Below are 6,000 nucleotides of genomic sequence, written 5' to 3'. Positions count from 1 at the left end.
GCTTTGTTTATTCCCTTGGTGGTGTTTTGTCCCTCAACACTAGAGTCAATGCTCCATGAGGTGGGCATCTTGTCTGTCTTGTCCATCACTCTGTAATTAGCATCCAGAAAAAATACTTGGTACTCATAAATAGGAATTTGTTGAATAAATGCATTATTTCCCTGAAATAGTATGTTTAGGTGTATATGTACACATGTCCATTCTTTTCTGCTAAAAGTCCTAGGTTTTATCATATTTGTAAAGAGGCCTATTCCCTCCAAATTAATGTCACTGACTAAATTATTAAGGTAGAGATTCAGGAGTCTTGCCACCAAAACATGGTCCTCAGACCAATAACTTCGGCATCACTTTATAAATTCTCTCATGCTCCATACCTGCTAAATCTGAATCTACACTGTTATAAGATATGCAATGGGTTTGTATGAACATTAAAGTTTGAGAAGTATTGCTCAATGGCAAATCAAATAAAACAAAAGTTTTGGGCCAGAGATTCATATTCTTTATTAGGTCTTTGCTGGATACATTTTCTAAGACAATGCTTATTAAATTCCCAAACAGTAAATACTTTAAGCCTTAAAGTTGGAAATAGAGATGTGAGCTTCTCACAAACTTCCATTTTTACACTATTTATTAATAGACTGTCTTTGAAAAACACAACTGGAAATAATGATCTGATCATTATAACATAGTTTGTAAGGTAGAAACTGCTTTGTTGTTTCTTTCTTAACCTTGACTCACACTGGAATCACCCAGAAATTTAAAAATATTAAATACTGATGACTGGGTTTTACCCCTAGAGTGGGATTTAACTGACATGGAGTATAGATTAGAAAATGTTTGAAAGTGTTTCCCAGATAATTCTAATATGAAGGCAAAGTTGAAAGTTAAATTCAAAGTTGAGAACCACTATATTCTATCAGCAATTTTCAGCTCTTTTCTTCTCATGGAACACATAAACTAATTACTAAAATTCTGCAGCACACCTATATATATATATATTTTTTGCCAATCTGACAAAAAATAGGTCACAATTTTGATTCATTCACACTAGACGGCTATTGGTGTGTTGGCTGTTTTTATTTATTTTTATTTATTTTTAGAGAAAGGGGAGGGAGAGGGAAACACAGGGAGAGAAACACTGTGTGAGAGATGCATTGATTGGTTGCCTCTTGCAGGCCTCCAATTGGGGTCCTGGCCCACAGCCCAGACATGTGCCCTGACTGGGAATGGAACCAGCAACATTTTGGTTTGCAGGCCAATGCTCAATTCACTGAACCATACCAGCCAGGGCCATTTTTTTAAAATTTGACAGTCTAAGCAAAGAGAGGTCAATGCCTCTGACTAGTCAGGAGTTGCAAGTTTAAAAAGTCCTATGACAAACCAGTGTACCAGGGTATACAGGGTTAAAATCACTGTTTTAGATGGATACCAACATCCACTCCCTCCATGCACTCCCATCCCACAGATGGGTAAGGAAAGTCTGAAGAGCCTAGTCTGATCAAGTCTCCTTGAAAGTGTAGTTAGCTCTTTTTTCCTTCCCCTTCCTCCCTCTTAAAGCCTTGCTTTCTAAAGTTGGAATACATACAGGGAGATTTGAGCAAGCAAGTAAGTAGTAAATGCATCAAGGTTAATGGGACTGGCGAAGTTGCAAATGAGGAAGGCCAGAATAAAAGTGTTGTTAAGGATAATTAGGAAGATGGTGGCGGAGTGGGACAAAGAGGATACTGCTTCCTCCTACACATGGAAGAAAAACCTGGCCGATCCATGGAAAAACACAGCAAATAGACAACAGTGCCCCAGCATATAGGAAAATAGGAGCCCAGAAATTGTAGCGAAAACTGAAAGACCAGACTGTGAGGAGACAGCTGCGGGTCAATAAGGTTCAAGGGACCAGTGCCTGGAACAGGACTGCCGTGGACTCTTTGGGAGCAAAGGGCTGGCAGCAAGGTCCTTGGAAGAGAGCAGGGTTATCAGCTCCCTTCCCACCCAGCCGGGCAGAGTTTGAAAAACACCGGGTGATACCTGTTTACTTAAAGTGTCAGAGAGAGGAATGGACAGGAGGAGGAAAACTCGGGGGCCTTGATCACCTGTGGAGTCTGTGGTAGCCGGCTTGGGAGAATTGAGAGTTGCGCTTGCGATCCCCCGTAGCACTGGGAAAGGTTCGAGCCCAAGCGTACGAAACCAGGGAAGCCTGGCTGAGTGCTTGCGTACCCACACCTCAGCCCACGGCGGTGACTCCTGGGAAAAGAGGGCTCTAAAGAGGACCTGGATTCCCTCAGTGGGGTGCTGAGGCGCTGGTCTGGACCTTGGGAGAGTGCTCCTGAGACCAGCTGAGTACACTGAGAAGGGAGAAAGGCCATACCAATTGCCCTCACCCTGCTGCAGCCAGTGAGACCAGAAAAACCAGTTTGGTCACCTGGAAACCAACAAGATGTGTTTTTTTTTTAAGTAATCTTTTACTTTTTTAACTTTATTATTGTTTTTATCTTTCGATACTTTTTCTGTCTCTTTCCTTCTTTCTTGTTTTATTCCTTCTTCCTTTCTTTCCAAATTTATCACTTTTTCCACCCTTCCGCTGCCTCCCCCCGCACACATGAGACAAAAAATTTGGAACTGCGAAAATACCAAAGTTGGACCCTAAGAGAGGGCATCCCAACAGTAGAGACAGGGAGACAAATTTCACTTTGCTATAGCAGAGAAAGTACAAGTTACTAAAATTTGTATTATTTTTTTCATTATTTTTCATTATTATTACATCTTTTATTTTAATACTATCTTTGTATTCTTCCTCTTTCTGTATAGTCTTCTTTACATTGGCTGGATATATTGTATCATTTGACAGGTTTCCCCTGTCCCCTCATTCATAGTCTATTGCTAATTTACTGTCCTTTAATTACCTGTGCTCCATCAACACACTATTGAAAGTCCAATACTCCCTATTCTTGGTATTTTGTAGATTCTGTCATATGACTGTTGCTCTAATATTATTGTAAATAATAGCTATTCCATACTATTGTAAATGCTACACAACACCCCTCCCAGATATTAGCCCACTTCATGGTTTCCTGAACTATAATACTGTAGTGGTTAACCCTATTCTCTCTCACACTACACCTATTTACTATCCTTTACTCTCACCTTACCTCAGAATCTGACCTCCTACAACCTCACTGCTTTCTAGATCCAACTCACAAGAGCCTTCCTTATCTTCTTCCCATCCTTTCTAAAAAGTGGCTAGTTGGGTTGAAGATTACAGTTATCACAATACATACCCAAAGGATCTCCTATCTTTTCTTTACTGGCTGCTACAGCAAATATCAGAGACTACTTTCCTGCTGTCATAAATCATTTTTCCTTCCCCACCAACTGATCACAAAAAAAAAAAAAAAAAAAGATAGTAGGTGGAAGCGGTAAAGACCAAGATACCCACTGGAAGAGGAAACCCAACAACAAAGGAACCACCAACAGATAACAACAAAAGAAGGTAAAGGAAAGAGTTGAAATCACACAAATCTCAATCCAAGACCTATCTGGAAATACAACTAAACAGTAAAGAAACTACCCAGTGCAAACAACTGAACAAGAGCAAAAAAAAAAAAATCCTCAAAACCCTGTACACACAGAAGAACTAGCTTCAATACAACTCGCCCTCACCAGTACAACAAATTAAAACAGTGGTACACAGAGGGACAATCTGTTCACCAGCTGTTGGGAAGGACCCACAAATAAAAGACTCCAAAACAATCAAAACCTAAAGACTAAAAGAGAGCCAACGTAAATGATAGCCCAAGACCAGTAAGCTGGGGAGATCAAGTAGACTACATTACTGAATATCACAGGTATTATACCACAGAAGTTCACACCATAAACCCAGGAAGCCAGAATAAATCAATTTAAGAAGGTGAAGCTAACAAGAAGAGTCTCACAAAAAAATGGGAAGACCAAAAAAAAAAAAATCCCCAAATGAAAGAAAAGGAGGAAACCTCAGAAAGAATGCTAGATGAAATAGAGACAAGTAAGCTATCAGATATTGACTTCAAAGCACTGGTTATCAGGAAGTTCAAAGAGCTCACAATGAGCTACCAGGAACTACAGGCAACTAAAATGAACTCACTGCAAACTATATGAACATGAAAAAGGAAAGAGAAGCCATCAACAAGGGCGAAGACTAAAGAAGAATACAATTTCTGAACTGAAGAACACAATGGAAGGAATTAAAATCAGGATCGATGAAGCGGAAGATTGGATCAGTGAGTTGGAGGACAAAATAAAAAAAAACAAAACACCCAGAAAGAGCAAGGAAAAAAAGAAGCTCAGAAAGAATGAAGGGGGATTAAGAGAAATGCGAGACAATATGAAATGTAATAATATCCAGATAATAGGGATACCAGAAGGGGAAGAATAAAAGTAAGGGATAGAAATCTATTTTAAAAAGTAATGATGGACCTGGCTGGCATAGCTCAGTGGATTGAGTGCGGGCGGCGAACCACATGATCGCGGTTCGATTCCCAGTCAGGGCACATGCCTGGGTTGCAGGCCAGTTCCCGGCAGGGGACTCACAAGAGGCAACCACACATTGATGTTTCTCTCCTTCTCTCCTTCCCTTTCTCTCTAAAGATAAATAAAATCTTTAAAAAAAAAAGTAATGATGGAAAACTTCCCTAATTTGATGAGAGAAAAAGTCACACAAACCCAGGAAACATAGAGTCCCAATCAGGAGGAACCCAAAGAGGCCCACTTCAAGACACATCATCATCAAAATGGCAAAAGTCCAAGACAAAGACAGAACCTTAAAGGCAGGAAGTGAGAAAAAGGAACTAACATACAAGGAAGCCCCAATAAGGTTAGCTGCTGACTTCTCAATGGAACTGCTCCAAGCAAGAAGAAAATGGCAAGAAATATTCCAAGTAATGAGAACCAGAGGCCTGCAACCAAGGCTATTTTACCCAGCAAGGCTCTCAATCAAGATAGAAGGCCAAATAAAGACCTTCCAAGACAAAAGAAGTCTAAAAGAATACACCTCTACGAAACCAGCTCTGCAAGAAATACTAAAAGGACTGCTATAAAAAAAGAAGAAAAAGAGAGAGACAAAGAAACACAGGTATATAAATGACAATGAATAAGTACCTATCAATAATATCCTTAAATGTAAATGGATTAAATGCCCCAATCGAAAGACACAGAATAGCTGAATGGATAAGAAAGCTTGACCCACACATATGCTGCCTACAAGAGACACACCTCAGAACAAAAGACCATCACAGACTAAAAGTGAAGGGATAGAAACAAATTTTACAAGCAAACGGCTAGGAAAAAAAAGCTGGGGTAGCATACTCATATCAGACAAAATAATCTTCAAAAAAAGGGCCATAAAAAAAGACCCAGAAGGTCACATCATAATACTCAAGGGAAGAATCCACGAAGAAGACATAAATATTATAAATATATATGCACCCAACATAGGAGCACCCAAATATATAAAGAAAATCTTAGAGGACTTCAAGAATGACATGACAGCAACACAATTATAGTAGGGGATTTTAATACCCCACTGTCAAAAATGGACAGATCTTCCAAACAAAACATCAACAAAGATATTGTGGCATTTAACAATGCCCTAGATGAAATAGACTTAAACTGATATATATAGAGCCCTTCATCCCAAAGAAACTAAATACACATTCTTTTCAAATGTGCACGGAACATTTTCAAACATAGACCACATGATAGAACACAAAACAATCCTCAACAAATTCAACAAAGTTGAAATCATACCAAGCATGTTCCCCAACCACAGGGGACTGAAACTGGAAACCCACCCCAAAAGAAAAGACCCAAAACACTCAAAATCATGGAGATTGAACAGCATGCTATTAAACAACAAATGGGTCAAGAATGAAATTAGGCAAGAAATCAAAAAGTTTCTGGAAAAAAATGAAAATGAACTCACAACAACCCAAAACTTATGTGATACAGGGAGGCAATTCTGAGGGAAGTTCA

The sequence above is a fragment of the Artibeus jamaicensis genome, unplaced genomic scaffold, assembly GCF_021234435.1.
Source record: "Artibeus jamaicensis isolate MK-2021 breed Jamaican fruit bat unplaced genomic scaffold, CSHL_Jam_final contig_3148, whole genome shotgun sequence".
NCBI classification, from domain to species: domain Eukaryota; kingdom Metazoa; phylum Chordata; class Mammalia; order Chiroptera; family Phyllostomidae; genus Artibeus; species Artibeus jamaicensis.
The sequence above is the reverse complement of the archived record's forward strand: the minus strand, read 5'-3'. Positions refer to the sequence as shown.